The sequence below is a fragment of the Prosopis cineraria genome, unplaced genomic scaffold, assembly GCF_029017545.1.
Source record: "Prosopis cineraria cultivar Desert tree isolate PC_DT_omini unplaced genomic scaffold, ASM2901754v1 PC8, whole genome shotgun sequence".
Lineage (NCBI taxonomy): Eukaryota > Viridiplantae > Streptophyta > Magnoliopsida > Fabales > Fabaceae > Prosopis > Prosopis cineraria.
In genome coordinates this window covers 35,356,636-35,371,938 of record NW_026555339.1, presented here as the reverse complement: position 1 = coordinate 35,371,938, position 15,303 = coordinate 35,356,636, and the positions used below count along the sequence as shown (strand labels likewise).

The 15,303-nt window shown below is 31.1% G+C and overlaps 1 long non-coding RNA gene across 1 annotated transcript; it reads right to left on the bottom strand.

Annotated features, from left to right (window-relative positions):
* Positions 1-12,465: 12,465 nt before the first annotated feature.
* On the bottom strand, positions 12,466-15,081 carry LOC129317689 (uncharacterized). Its single transcript, XR_008595022.1, has 4 exons — positions 14,965-15,081; positions 14,140-14,278; positions 13,493-13,573; positions 12,466-12,733 (listed from the first exon to the last, which is right to left on the bottom strand). It is a non-coding gene; the product is annotated as an uncharacterized LOC129317689 (long non-coding RNA).
* Positions 15,082-15,303: the final 222 nt, after the last annotated feature.

The following is a 15,303-nucleotide window of genomic DNA, read 5'->3' as shown; positions in this document are numbered from 1 at the left end:
CTTGACTATGGCTTTTCTTGTAATAAGGAATATCGATTTCTCTATTACTGAGACTGTAGTTGTCTCATCCCTTTCTTTACAATATTTACAGGTCCAGGCGAAGGATCTATTGGTGGACAGGGAAAAGAGCTAAGCTAGGGGTTTGCTTGTGATTTGTAAAGAACTGTAACCCATTTCTTTTGAGCAGGTACATTGTAATGTATTTAGGATTAAGGTGCCAGTAGGATGTGATTATAAATATGCGTGTGAATATGTGTGGATTGTATGACTTGTGTATGAATTTTTGTTTGCTTGTAAACTTGTGGCTAGGAAACTTGGTTATGGTGTGTGATTTTAATGGATTTACTTAGTAGACCAAGTTTTCACTACAAGCAAATATTTATTTTGGTATATATGTGATTCCACAAGCAAATGCAAAGTGATTTCATTGCAAATGGTGTGCTATGGGCAAACATACACCTTAGATAGAGAGAGTGGATGCGTGGGCCCTACGGAGATCTCTGAGCCAAGTGAAAATATTTAGCATATGTATTTATATAAATATATGGTATTTGGATTGATTTTTAACCACTCTTATATGATTTGACTATTTTAGGGGTTTAGGGTCTATTTTGGAGAAATGGTACCTAGGTGGTCAAATTTTAATATATGGGTGTTTTTCATCATTTGAATGTTTTATTAGGTACTTTTAGTCCTATTTGACGCGTCCAAAGTGTTCCACAAGTTTGTGACCCTTAGGATAAAATTTGGACAATTTTGAAAATGGTTTTTACTAAAAAACTGCACTTTTACATCCAGGTGTCCAAATCTTAATCCAACCATTGAATTTCTTTAAAATTTGGGTCACAAGTAAAAATTTTTATAAGCTTCATGTGGGATTTGGAATCATATCGATCAGACACTGGACAGAGAAATGGTGCACTCTAAAATTGGTCTGGAGGTGCTGTCATGTTCTTATCATGACAGCAACAGGATTGATGTTGGGACATGCACAAATTTTGATCCAACCGTTGGATCTTTTTAAAATTTGATACACTTGTAGTATCCTTTGAATGTGACATGTAGGCTCTAGAATTTCTCTGATCAAAGGTCAGATAATGAAATGGTGCACTTTGAAAGTTAGTCTGGAGGTACTGTCATGACAGCTCAAAAGCTATCATGACAGTAAAAATGACCAAACTTATAACATGTCCAATTTTTAATCTGACTGTTAAATCTTCTTGAAATTTGGTGTATTACTAGTAATAATTAAAAATTACATGTGAACTCAAATCACTTCAATCGGAGGTTGAACGATGGAAAAATGCCTCTCGGAAGTTGGCCAGGGAGGGCTATCATGATAGCATCTTTTTACCACGCTTTCACCTAGCTTGCTTCCGTACGCTATAAGTAAAACCTATAAATTTTTTTAAAGGCTTTAAATGTTTATTTTGCAATCGTGTATCTTTTTAGTGATTTAAATGGTTTGTTTCCTAAGTTGATTTTAGGATCAACTCTTTAACCACACTTAGTTTATTTGAATCGTGTGATTTTTGAATAACACTCGGGAAAAGTGTTACCAGAAAGGTCAGAAGAAGAACAACAATTTGGTCGTGATGATATCCTTAGCAAGGCATTAAATGTTCCAAAAGTCTTGGGTTGTGTCAGAGGGGTTGGTTTTGGTGTTAACCAAACTACTTATTTTGGTGGCAGGAGACGCTCAAACAAGAGTGTAATTGTTAAGTTAAAAGAGGAAATGAATGCATTTCAACAACAAATGCTGGAATAAAATATGCACGAGCAGTATTATGAAGAACAATATCATCAATTACAAGAACAAAATAAAAAGTTATTCCAGCAAATAAATGATATGATGCAACAGGGCTTGGTGAAAATTCTAGCAGTTGAAAGCCCTAGTTTGAGGGATAGATGTACTTTCATGTCAAACCACCTAGCTCTCCCTCTAGTAATACTTTTTCTACACTACTTTAATTATATTCTTAATTTTATAATATAAATTATTAAAAATTTTCTTTGTTCGTAGGGGGAATCAAATGCAAATTGTACACAGAAATTCCCTTTAAAAATGCAGTTGTCGTGGGTATTGTTTACAATTTCGCTAAAGACACTTTATATACAATACCATTACACCCTGGCATGTTATGAGTTTCTATAGACATTTGCACTAATGATGATGCCAAGTTACCAATATCTCTTAATGAAGATATTGTATTGGTTGAAGATGCAGAGGGGACTTTTGTTGCATGGCCTCTACATCTCATTGAGTTATTTGACAAGGTAATTATATAATTCAAACTTCTTTATAATTTGCTACATGTACTTATAATTTGATGACTTAGTTTTTTTATATTATTTTTACAGACTCAATCAAAATCAAAGAATAAGAAAATAATTGAATCGCATGGTAATATCTCTAAGGAACCAAATACCATGCATAAGTAAAAAAGTGTATCTCATGGAGCTTTAAAAATAAAAAGGGCTAATAATTGTTGTGAAGCTCTTTGGTCTCTTTTGCCAAAGCTTACTGCTATGGCCAAACAATTGAAATAAGATTTGAGGAAAAAATCTATTGTAAGGATAGTTGGGAATATCTTGATAGAAATACCATCATGAAAATACTTAATCGAGAATGGGTGAGTGCTTCTACTACCAACACTTGGATAAGGTACTTATTTTATAATATTCTTTGATATTGATGTTTTTATCATTTGTTTTGATTGGTTTTAATACAAATTTTTGGTATTTTTGAAGGTATTTGTACATTTCTTTTCTAAAAGACATGAAGAAAATGAATAGATTTGCTTTTATTAGTCATCATGATATTAGTCATAGGTCGACATTGGGTCTATCTAAGCAAGTAAATCTTGTAAAAGAAATGTTCACAGAGAAGGCAAAAGTTGAAAAACATATGTTATTTTTAATTCCTTACAATGCAGGGTATGTAATTTATTAATTATTTTTTTCTTTTATGTATGGTACCACAATTTTATTAAGACATAACAAAAGTTTAAAATTTTTAGGAAACATTAAATTTTGATTGTTATCAATCCTGTGGCTGTTCCTTTGCCTTTAATTTATTATTTAGATCCTCTACCTGAAGGAATGCTAATGGATGGGCCTAATATGTTGAGGTTATTCAATAAGTAAATATTTATGCTTATAAGAATTATTTTTCACATTTTTATATATATTTGCATCAATTAGTATTGATTAATTTTTTTTCTATTTTATTAGGGTATTGAACAGTTTTTAAGGTCATAAAGAGCTCCCCTTTTCCAGAAATAAAGAATTTTCTAAAAGTTATCAATGGACAAAAATCATGGTATAAATTATACTTTAGAGAATTATTAAATTATTGACTATATTTATCTCATTCATAAATTTATATTATATTTTGGTGAATTTTTTACTGCCCTTTTCAACTAAATAACAATAATTGTGGTTACTATATTATGAAATTTATGAAAGATGTGATCACTCATGGTTAAACTTCTATCTCATTTGAGGTATGAAATTTAACTCAATTTGAATTTTATCATTTTTAGTTACTTATGATATCATTTTTTAATATATTTTGTAGTATTATAAGGATACAAGGTGCTTGGAATACAGTGATGAGAAAATTTATGATCAAATTAAAGAATGGTCATCTTTTATTTTGACTTTAGGACACCTGAACATAGGTAATTATTAAATGGTTTATTAATGTAGAAACTTTTGAAAATTTTCATTATATGTCTTCAATCTCTTGGAGAACTTAGCTATATTAATGTAGTTATTTCTTGTTGGTATCACAAAGCTATTTCTTTTTATTGTAAAACTGAACTGTTTGTAAATTATTGGATTGGTTGATATATATACTATTCGATCTTTTGTATTGGTTCAAAAGTTGGGTTAATTAATTTGTGAAATTTTATTTTTTTTAAAAAATAACCAAAGAGGTGGCATTTCTTCCTTGAAAAAACACCACCTTTGTAGTCAAATAGGTGGTGTTTTTACCCATTAGAAATGCCACCTATTTAAATTTAAATTTTTTTAATTACAACAATTTTTTAAAATATTTGGAGTTATTAGCCATAAGAAAAATTCACAATTGTGTTATGAATAAAAAAAAATAATATAACAAATAGGTGGCGTTTTTTTAAGGAAGAAATGCCACCTCTGTTAATCCAAGACATGAGAGAGGTGGCTTTTGTTTTAGGAAAAAATGCCACCTCTGTTAAGCTGAGTTTGAGAAAGGTAGCATTTTTACCTTGAACAAATGTCACCTCTATTAATCTGAGGTATGAGAGAGGTGGTGTTTATTCTAGAAAGAAATGCCATTCTAGAATAAACGCCACCCCTCTAATTTAAAAAAAAAATCTGACAAAAGTGGCATTTGAAAAACTAAATGTCCTCGCTCTCACGTCAGTCTCGTGGCATTTCATTAATTAATGAAACGCTACGAGATACCTATTATAGCTTTGAAATTTATAGCGTTTATTAAACGTCATAAAATTAAAATTTCAAACGCCACCAAAGCCTATTTTTGTAGTAGTGAATTACTTTATTTTGTGAAAATCTTTATCAAATTTGATAATTTTAGTTAATCAGTAAATACAAGTTTGAAATTTGATTATGAGATTTTATTCTATCAAACATTGAATTGATACTAAGAATGATTCATGTGCGTTTGACTTTGAAAATAAAAAATTTATATATTACTAATGATTTCCTCGCATGGTTGAAAATAGATTTGAAGGGGATTTTATACAGAACACTGATTGCTAACGGCAGTTTCATTAGCCCTTGACGCACCATGGTCAATAATTAGCTAGTTCAATTTTTGTGAGCTTTATTCTCACGTTTGTTAGTCGTGGGTATTATACCTAAATTTGTTGTATGGCTTCACAGTGTTTGGTTAGCATTACTCTTGTGAACTGTGTGTCCATGTTTGTTTTGTGGCTTCAGTTATGTTTGATTACTTACCCTCATGGACTATGTATTCACATTTGTTTTTGTGGCATAAGCTGTATTTGGTTATTTACTTTCATGGACTGCGTGTCCACGTTTTTGAATTGTCCTAATAAATTCTCAAAAATATGAATTTGTAATTTATTGATGGCTTCACACTCTAATATTTTTTTTACTAGCAAATGTTATTATTTTCAATTACATATTTATTTAATTATTTTGACATGTCAAGATCAAATGTTAAAGTTACTTCATTGCTATAGATTTAAAGTTTCTCGATATTGAAGTTATATAGAACTTTTATTCCATGCTTTCAAATTTGTTTACTTTAAATTGCTTCCTCTTTAATTTATGCAATTAGTATATTTTGTTCATTTTAATTGTAAAAAAATTTTATGGTTGGGATATTATTTACTAGAAATTATTATTTTGGTCTCAAATATGTTGGCTAATATTATATCTTTCGCTAATTCTTATGGGGCTATAGTATTCAGTTGAAATGAAGAATGGTAGATCAAATCAATTTTAATGCAAATTTAAGTTTATGTATTATATTTTGTAAATTCTTATGTAAGGTGCTCCACATAAGCTGTAGTTAGGGTCCTCACCCTTATTATTTGTATTTTGTTATCTGCTGGTTGGAACAAAGTTCATTGCTACTATTGTTGTTTTGTAAATTGATTGTTGATTTATTTTTGGGAGAATTTATTGGGAGGGGAGGTTTTGCAGTAATTTTTTTTTTTACAAAAAAGTCTAGAAATCATTTATTAAAAAAATTATTGCAATGAATCTCAATCCTACTTCAATTGAATTAAAATATTAAATTAGAGTTTCTTTGATTGAGGCTTAAGAGATGTTTGTTATGAATATATCCTATGCCAGGCATGTTTAAATTTTCAGGGCATGACAAACAAAAAGATATGAAGAGCCAACAAAAAGAAAAAGATCAAAAACCATACACTGCCATATTAAAATTATCAATTACTATTGATGAATAATTGTTAGTAAGTTGTTAAGTTGAAAACTAAATGACAATAATTAAAAATTATTTAACAATAATTTATAATTTCAATGAAAGAGACTTCAGAGTATGTAAATGAAAATGACACTCAGACAAGGATTTTTCGTGCACCCTTTTCTTCAATTACTGAAAAGGATATGCTGAAGGCTTTGAATAAACTTGTGAAACCCACTAGAGATGAGGCACTGGTTGTGGATGCCATGCAGGAAATTGATTTAAAAGTTGGAGTTGCCTTCACTCGATTTTAGACAAGTTATTGTCATGGAAAATATGGAAACCTAGATGCCAGAGTTATATTGTTGGTTTCTTGCTCACTTCCTGCTCACTTCTCTTTTCTTATTGTGACTTATCTCCTCTATGCCATTGTTCTATTTTCTCTTGTAGTTTCTTTTAATTCATAAATAATGCTAGTATTATATCTCTCCTAGTCCTAACAGCAGTCTCATCTTCTTGTTAAGAATTGTCTAGATGCAAAATTATGCAACAACTATAACTATTTTTTCCCCATAAAAGAGGTAAAACTTTTGCTAAACATCACATCAGCTAGCTAGATCCGCTAATTAGAAACTAATCCACATAATTCTATATTTGATTATGCAATCAAAAATTATTGGTGAAGTATCCAAAGTCTCCCCTGTTTAGCTAAGGAATCTAGCACTCGTGAGTGAAAATTAAAGCTGAACATATAACACCATGGGTTCTTCTAACTTTGAGGTTTGGACAAAAATTTAGAAATTACCCACTTATAAAAAAAAAATTATATCTTTCTTCATTAGGAATGCAGCTTTGTATTATCTCCGAACTAAATTTGTCATCAAACAAGGTAGCTGTATTTCACTATTTGCCAAAGGATTTGTCCTTTTTGCTGCAACTTCCTCGATCTCTCAACCACTGGGTTTAGATTAATAAATTTGCCCTAAAGAAAAAATCAACAATATAATAAATCTAAAGTAAAGTAAAATAGAAAAATATCTACAATTGCTTTGCCCTCTTTGCCCTAGTCTTCTTCTTTAATTCCAACGCGCAAATCGACCATCAAATCAATTACAATCTTGATCTATTGCTAGAATTTCGTCCCTCACAATCATCAAGTCAACAAATAGCTTCTTCCATGCCTACGTAGCCAAATAGCCTCATTAGCTCAAGTCATGAATATTCTTCCATGTGATAATTTACATTCATTCAACTGTAATGACCTAGAATTTAATTGAAATTTAAATTAATGATAAGGTATTTTGAGGATATATATATAAGTACTAATTTATCAAGGAGGTGAGTTATCTTAATGGTAATTGAGTAAGTCTTTCATAAGGCAAGTCTTAGATTCGAACCCTTTCAAGGCAAGGGGAGAAAACTTTTATTTTCACCAATAACTTGGCTAAATTACCATTTTGCCCCTTGGTGTTTATAAAAAAAAAAGAAATTCAGAAATAAGATCGGGAAGCTTCTACTTCATTTGGGAAGGAGTGGACCGAGAGAGAGAAAGGGAAAGAGGGTATGCAAATCCTCCCTGCTATTCTTTGATCTTCCTTTATCATTCTTCTCTGACGCCAACGACTGTACAAGGTCTTCTTCTTCCTTCTCCATGTTCTATCGTGTGAAAGCAAGGGGATTCGTCTTGCTTTTCTCTACCTCCCTTCATCGATTGCTCACTGTCGTGGGCTTTCATAAGGTCGTCTGATCCTTGTTCTTCTGCGTTGCCGATGATGGGACCTTCAACATTGGGCTGCAATATTCATTCCTTGCTACAGAAGGTTCGATGATCTGCTTTTCTCCTTCCCCTGTTCAGCACTGAACTCCTCTCCCTCCATCATCATTATTGCCTGTGGCTCATAAAGGAGCTCATCCTCCCATCTTCATTTGTGATCATTTTATATGGTGTGTGTATATATATATTGGCTTTCCCTGCTTGCTTGTTTGGCTGAAACTGTGCTATTTGGGATCGAAATTTTTCTAAGCTTCAACTGATTTTTGATAGGGAATTGGATTAGAAAAGCATGACGGATTTAATGATAGATGTATGGAATTTGTTGGGTAGGAGAGTGAAGCTGAACAATTTGTATTGAATGGCTTATAAGTTGTACACATAACGTGTTGATTTAAGGATTGAGAGAGAATCATGACCCAATGGAATAATTGACTACGGCTAAAGTATTATGAAGAAATTGTGATATAACTGATAATATTTGGGTAATGAATCATTAACTAAATCTTTGTAAAATTATGATAGGGGGTTATCTTCCACACCCACTTTATTAACCTACTAGAGCTTCATAGAAATTCTTAGGGCATACGTAATTAGTGCGTGCTTGCATGTGTGTGCATTTGTGTGTCTCTACGTATATCTATGATTATGAATGTGTTGATTGACTTTTAGTACATACACAAGAGCTGTCCAATGACCATGCTTTTGTAATGTAGACTATAGAATATTATTCATGACACTTAGAATAGTCCATGCAATGACTAAATTTGTGCATAGAAGACATTACATTTTTTTGTATAGGAAATTGAGATCAAGGATTTTGTTTACATATAAGTGTTGAAAAAGTAATACGGGGTTAATGAATGCTGTTTTATTTAATTATTTATTTTGGATCTACAACTTATTGTATTTATTTAAACCTCTAGATATGTAAAATAAAATGCTATGGTTTCAAGTTACAAAGTTGTGGGAAGAGTGCAAGTGTAAACAATGGTATTGTTTAGTTAAAATATGTTAGTGGATTATTATGACTCATGCACTAGAAAGGAATGCGGAGAATATGAATTTCTTTGGAATGGAAATTAGAAGATTGAGGTCCAAGAGCAATGTGAGAATATATTATAATGATTAAGTGAATGAAAAATTATGAGTTTTTATAAAATTTTAGAGGTTCAGTTATTATTATATAGGATGTTTCAGGAATAAATCTTGTTGTGAGGAATGATAAGGGGTAAATTATGGTGTTGGGATTGTCTCAGGTAAGTGAATAACATCCTAATAAATTTATTAACAAAATTCTTTTTACTGAAATATTATTTTTCTTTTCTTTAAATAGATTTCGTGTACTACTACTTCTAGTGTTTAATACTTGGTTAGTTTTATTGCTTTAACTCTTGAAGGATGATGAAAAAGTTTTGGTAGCTCTAATAGTATTCCTTGATTTGGTGAAGGCAAATGTAAAATTAGTGAACAATTTTATACTAAGGAGAGTTGAAGTTTTGAAATGTTCATGCAAGTTTGATATTGAAACTACAAAACTTTATTTTGAAAATGATTGATTTCTTGCATGTTTGAAAAATTAATTTTTAGAGGACCGTACACAGAGCACTGGTTGTTAATGGCAGTTCTGTTAGATCTTGGCGAGCCATGGTCAATGACTAGCTAGTTTGATTTTTGTGACCTTTATTCTCACATTTGTATTCATGGGTGTAACACCTGCATTTGTTTTCATGGCTTCAAATCACATTTGATTATTCACTCTCATAGACTGTGTGTCTATATTTGTTTTGTGGTATAAGCTGTGTTTGGTTATTTACCCTCATGGACTGTGTGTCCACATTTATTTCATAGCGTAAGCTGCGTTTGGTTATTTACCCTCATGGACTGTGTGTCCACATTTATTTCGTGGCGTAAGCTGCGTTTGGTTATTTACCCTCATAGACTATGTGTCCACATTTGTTTCATGGCGTAAGCTGCGTTTGGTTATTTACTCTCGTGGACCGTATGTTTATGTTTGTTATCTGTTCTACAAAGTCCTCAAATTTAATTGATTTGTGAATATATATATACACTTTGATGATTTTAAATAGTGGTTGTCACTATTTTTATTTACTTCAATTATTTATTTTACAAGATCAAGTTTCAAGGTTTTGTCATTATAAATTTATTGGTTTAGCATTTTTAAAGCAATAAAGCAACATATAATTTCTTAATTTTCAAGTTTACTTATTATTTTGATGTTCTCTTTTAATAGTGCACTGATTTACTTGATGACTTTATTATTTTTGAACCTTTTAATTTCATTATTAGGATGTTATTCACTAAAAAAAGTTTTTGGCCCAAGATGTTGTAGACAGCTGTAGACCTCTAGAGGATTATTGAAGGGTATATTTTCAAATTGAGGTTAAAGCATTAATTTGATGAAATTTCTATTTGTAGTAAAAATTTAAATTTATATATTATACTATGTGATTTGAAAATTTTGTTTTAAATGCTCCACATAGACTATACTTAAAATCCTCGTACTGATGAATTATTCATTTGTCTATTGATAAGAGTAAAACTCATTATTAATGTATATACTGAAATTGTTGTAGAAAATTTTTAAGGACTCTATTAAATTTCCAAGGAAAATTTATGACTTTTGTTATAAATAAAATAAAGAGCCCTACCCAATAAATAGTATGAATGTGTTATAATTAAAATATAGTAGCTTGTATTAAGGCTAAAGGATGTGTGTTCCTATGCATATTTTGAGCCGATCACTTTGGGGCATGACATCAACTTACTTGCAAAAATTGAGGAAAATGAAATTGTGATTAAAAGTGAAATTATGATAGAGGATTAGTTCAAAGGAGCTGTGATTAGCTTGCTTGGGCTTTTTGATTCAGAAATCCAAACCTAGTATACTTTCCAAATTGCTGGAGAGTACAATCAAGATACTAAATAAGAGATGTTTTGGTGAATTAATCACAAATTACATTGAATGAATTCAAATTTAAGTAGTAGGATTAAAGAGGAACTAAGAAATTTGGCCCAAAGTTTCTCAAAATTGCAATTCATTCCTAAAATTATGAAAAATTGCAAAAATTGCCCAAATAATCCCAAAGGCTCAAATATGTTCTAAATGACCTCAAAAAGGTGTTAAAAGCAAGAAAAGGGGAAAACGATGTAAATATTATGATTTGATCATTGGGCTATGCGAAATTTTATATTGGCTCACTAAACACTACAAAAAATAGATTTTAACAGTGACATTAGAAGTTGTCACTAAAAGTACAACCTTTGATGGCCACATTGCCACTGAAACTTACTTTATAGTAGTGATTGTTGTCATCAAAGGTTGAGTTTTAGTGGTAACTTGAAGTTGTCATCACCACAACTTTATTCTAGCGACAACAATTTTTTGCCATCAAAAAGAAATGACAACAATTAGGTAGTATATGATTTTTGGTGGCAAAGAGGTTGTCACCAAATGCATACAATCGTTGCCAAAAGTTTTACTTTTTTAATTTTTTTTATTTTTTAGGTTAAATGAATAATTTTTTAAACTAATTTTCTTTGTATTTATGAGCATTTATTTAGCACGATAAAACAAATATATATATATATATATGGATCTTTATTATCAATACAATTTCATTTGTTTATCTCTTGGGAATACTTTTACAGATTTTTTTTAATTTACTATTATTGCATGTGAAGAATAGGGATTGTAATTATTTGCATACATAACATAAATATATCTTTTGCATGCAAAATGTAAATTTCTCTTTTTCTTTCTCTTACCCTCTATTTTGATGGGAAAAAAGTTAAGAGGAAAGAAAATTGAGAGAAAAGAAAACTGAGAAGAAAATATTATCCTTCTTCTTGTTTGAATGAGTAGGAGAAAATAGAGAAGAAAAAAATAAGTAAATAGTATAATGACTATATGTAATGTCCACCTTGACATTATCAAAATTTACCACACAATCACAACAAACAATCATAATTATGAGCAAAGATTGCTCCTAAGCTCACATTATTTATATAAGGGTTAAAACTAATAATCTTTCAAAAATAATTGTGGAATATTTGGGATCCCATAAAAACCCTTTAAATTGATAGTTTGAGCTCAAACTTAATGATTTATATAGGTATTAGAAGTATGGAAAAGTTTTGGAAAGTAAAACACTTCAAAACAGGGCCAAAAAAGTCATTTTTGAGTGTTTTGGTCTATGTGCCACAGCTCGTGGTCCATGAGCCACGGCATGTGGCATAGAAAGCCAAGTTTTCTAGCTGTACCATGCACCGTGACTTGCGCGAAATGCATCGTGGCGCACGTGTCCATGATAGCCATGCTGTCATGACAACTTTTCTGGACGAACTTCGAACACGCGTCATTTTTGCATCTGATGTCTAATTAGAGTGATTCAAGCACCCACGCGAACCTTATTCAACAAGCTAACTAATGGTAGAAGTTTTGTTATGATCTGATACCATATGAGAATTTTAGACGCTCAGATGTAAAAGTGAGTTTTTAAAGAGATTTTCAAGCATCCAAGTACCCAAAACTCATAACTTATACCATTAACCCATTGTAAAGCTTGAACCAAGTCCAATGGACCAAAATACACTTAAGTGAACATTCAAACACACAAAAACATACCAAACATAAAATTTGGCCACTCAATGGCCATTTTGCCCAATATGGCTAAAACACACAATCAATACTACATGCAATATTTGGCTTCTATTGCCACATAATACATTACATATACATTGTCACCATATAGATAAAATATTTCTTGCACTTGTATTAGTATTTTAGCCCATCACCATAAAAATTGCCACATATTCACATCATATATAATATTGGGCTAAAATACAAAACAACATAGTATGGAACAAGTACAACCAAATCAAAATGATATGCATTTCTAGTTGGCAACATACAATATCATATAACAAGTTTATGTACACCACTCAAACTAAAATCGGGCATTACTATTCGATGTAACAAATCTACTAATCCTTGCCCGATTCCTTCCCTCGCTCAGTCTTAGTAGTAGAACCTGTAAAATGATAACCACGGGGTGAGATAAAAATCTCAGTAACTAAGATAATCTAATTTATTGATTAACATGCCAAGTTATAGACAAGCCTTAAATCATGTAAAATAAGCATAACATATAAAATTACCACAAGTAACATGCATGATCCCTAACCATCTGGTCCTCCAATACTCCCAACCAAACCAGTAGGCTATTTCACAGAACTAAATACATGTGTGGTACCCAAGCTCACCATTCATGGCAGGGCTACCTGACCAAGGTGTCCTAAACTACTTTTAGACTACTGGTTCCCCCTATTACAAGTAATTGAGATGTTGTTACTCTAACACTGCATCTTATAGATGCTAAGAAGCATATTCTCCAACTCCAAACCCTTTTAGGTACTAAGTAGAGTAAGTCTCCAACACTGCACCTATTTTTGGGCACTAAGGAAAGTAAATGCTGTACCTAACATCCCAAGGTGCCAACAGTGCCATATGAACTTAATCTTCACTAACTCTACTAGGTGACCTCCCACCCTCTAATATGCGATACTTCACTACATATCTCTACTTGACCATGAATAAATAACTTTCCAAACAAATATAACAAATCTTACCATTTACTTCAAAAATATAGAATTTCACAAACCAATACTTCACTCATTTTCTAAAATAGTTAACCTTTAAAGAATTTATACATATATACTCAACAAATCATAGAAAAGTAATTTGAGAATAACTTATACAAGGTAATAAATAATGCAAATTATCTAGTTACCTCAACCCTTTTGTTACTAAAAGGGTTACCCATGGTACTAAATTTCTTCTTGTGTCAAGGTAAGTCTTTCCACACCACAATCTACAACAACGAGTACTATATGTTAATTTTTAATTAATACAAGCACTATTAGCTACCAATAACCTCTCAATTCTCCCACTTCTCACTTATATTCTCAACAAAGAGGCTTGTTAAGATTAAAATTTGTTCATACAATTCCTTCAGTTCTCCTTCTAACTCTATCACAATATAAAACTCAATATTTCAACTTATCACACTTCAAAATCCCATGATCAAATTAGGGCTTGATCCAACTTTAACCAAACAATAGAGTAGCTTCATATTACCATATATCCAAGATTAATAAACCTAAATCAAACCTTTAGATTCAACAAAAACCTTCAAAACATAGATTCATGGCTTAATCCAATCAGACTAAATTCTCATTCTTCCAAATCCCATAGAAAATGAGATGAAAAGGTAGAAAAGAAGGGTAGGAAACTTACTTAAGAGTTTGAAGGCTCAATTTATTTTTAAAATCCTCCCAAATTAATGCCCTAGTAGTGCCCAAAGTTGTCCCCTTCGTGTTCTAGGTTTTCCACCTCAAAAACTATCAATTTCTGATGATTTACAAAATTTTAAGTTACCTGTTATGCCATGCGCTGCAGCGCAAGTCACACAAGCTACGGCTCACAATGCAGTAAGCAACAAGTAGATTTTGTTCCCCTCGATGCCTCTCGACTTGATTTGACTTTCATCCTAACTCAATTTAGAGCCAAATATGACCTAAAAATCCAATTAGCCACCAAAAAATATAATTAAATAAATTAATCATATTTTTAACTAATTTATCCCTTAATTAATTAATTTTTCCAAATTTAAAGTTTTTGGATGTTACATTATAATACTCTTACATCAAAATATGCCATGTTTCATATAATTATTTTCATAAAAACAAATTAAAAGGAAAAATTATATTAAAATTAACTTAATCAAAAAAATTAAAATCAATTTGTTTATTAAAAAATATATTATTGTATTATTATATTTTAAAACCAAATAATTTAGTAAAAATATATTAAAAGGTGATACTTTATTAAAATTAAATATAAATCATCTATACAATATAGTGGAACATTGTAGCTTTTGGCGAAGAAGAAACAGAAGGGTACGGGGGAGGGGGGAGAGAGAGAGGTTTTGCATCAAAGAGAGATTTACAAAGTGTAAAGATAGGGAAAAAAACAATAGAAGAGATAAGGGCACACATGGAATAACAAATTTATTCCCAAAATCTCTCCATATATAAAGAGAAAACTTGGGGAGAAAATGTGGTGGGTTCTACTTTCTATTTTCTTCCCTATTTTCCCTTCCTCATCCAAACAAGAAAAAAAATTGTTTTTTCCCCAATTTTGCCCTCATATTTTCTTTCCTATCACATGTTCTCTCCAAATAAACAAAGCATTAGAACTGACCTTGCAAGTTGCAATTGTCTCTCTCACCACTAGAAAATTTTTCTCTAGCAAATCTACCTCATAATTGATATCTTAAGACTTTAGTAGACTAATATCTGCACAAACTTTTCATTGCTTGCTCCTCCTCTTGATCCATTTCAATGCTTGCAATACTAGTAGAACATAAGTCAAATCAAATCATGTTAGTTGAAATGTAAAATAAGTTATGTTGAACTATTCATAAGTTAAATGAAACTAACACTCATATTATACGTTAGGGTTAGCACAATTAATGCCACTTAGTCAAACAAATGAAAAAAAAAAAACTCAATCTAGGCTTTTAAATTGCGTATGACCATC